The following is a 1,143-nucleotide window of genomic DNA, read 5'->3' as shown; positions in this document are numbered from 1 at the left end:
ACACACACACACACACATACCTACCTACATATATACATAGAAAGATGCCAGGTGTGGCAGCACAAATCTGGAATCCCAGTACGGAGAGGCAGAGCCAGATCCCTGGGATTAAAGAGTCATCCAGTCTAATTGGGAAGCTCTAGGGTGGTGTGGGACTCTCACAAAGCTAAGTAGAGGGCTCCTCAAGAACACCATCTCTGGTCTCTACATACATGCACAGAACACATGTATCCCACGTACACACACACAGGTGTCCATGTACATATATTATTTAGTCATGCTTTATATGATGTACTCTAATGACCTGAAGGGCTCTGTGTATTCCCCTTTATACAAACTTTTATTTTTATACACTTTCTATGAATGACAAACAAAACAGCCTGTCCATTCTCAAGTGAGCCTAGAAACAAGGTAGGGGCTTGAGTGAGCACAGCCCACTGTGCCGGACACAGCAGGGCGCTCCATGAATGAAACGTCTGGATGTACGACCTCTGACCTAGACCCTGGCTGTTTTTGCAGCTCGCACTCTTTTGTCTTTTTCCCTCTACTTGTTGGGGTGATGTCGTTTCTAAGATGCATTTCTTTTACAGTTCTTGAATCCCTTTGTGCATTTTCCCCATTAATTAACAGGGGAGGGAAGGCTCTGACCAAAACTGACCACCCCTTACTCAGTGCGCCTGCACAAGTCACTTTGACATTGGTATTTAAAAAGTAAAAGGCCCACACACACAAAGTACAGCAAGCTACAGGGGTAACACTGAAGACCGTGACTTCAGACATTAGGCATCGTTTACATAGACCATGACGATAGTCTAATTCATACGATGATGTGACAGTCAGTAGCTGAAGGGAAGCTCACATGGCTGTTGCTGTTAGACTGGCTGTCGCTGTTAGACGTGAAGGCTGCATTTTGGATTCATACTTTGTAAGATTCAACTTTGCCTTCTTTGCTTCTAACCGGTTTACACTGGTCTTGTCTTGCATGCCCATTTTTGACTCCTATACTGAGATCAATCAATCTCAGCTATGATTTTTCAGAGATGAATTGATTCACCCCTTAAGACCAATGACTCATGTGTCCTTCAAATTGTATGTTTTCATTGTGACATGAAATCTGGCTCCGTGTGTGTGTGTGTGTGTGTG

General features: G+C 44.0%; 1 protein-coding gene across 1 annotated transcript in view; it reads left to right on the top strand.

Annotated features, from left to right (window-relative positions):
• Phldb2 (pleckstrin homology like domain family B member 2) overlaps nt 1-1,143 on the top strand; it is a 222,830-nt gene that overhangs the window by 211,035 nt on the left and 10,652 nt on the right. The gene's annotated exons all lie outside the window — the stretch shown is intronic.

This window comes from Microtus ochrogaster, chromosome 2 (assembly GCF_000317375.1).
Source record: "Microtus ochrogaster isolate Prairie Vole_2 chromosome 2, MicOch1.0, whole genome shotgun sequence".
NCBI classification, from domain to species: domain Eukaryota; kingdom Metazoa; phylum Chordata; class Mammalia; order Rodentia; family Cricetidae; genus Microtus; species Microtus ochrogaster.
Note: the sequence above shows the minus strand (reverse complement) of the source record. Positions and strands in the feature narration are given on the sequence as shown.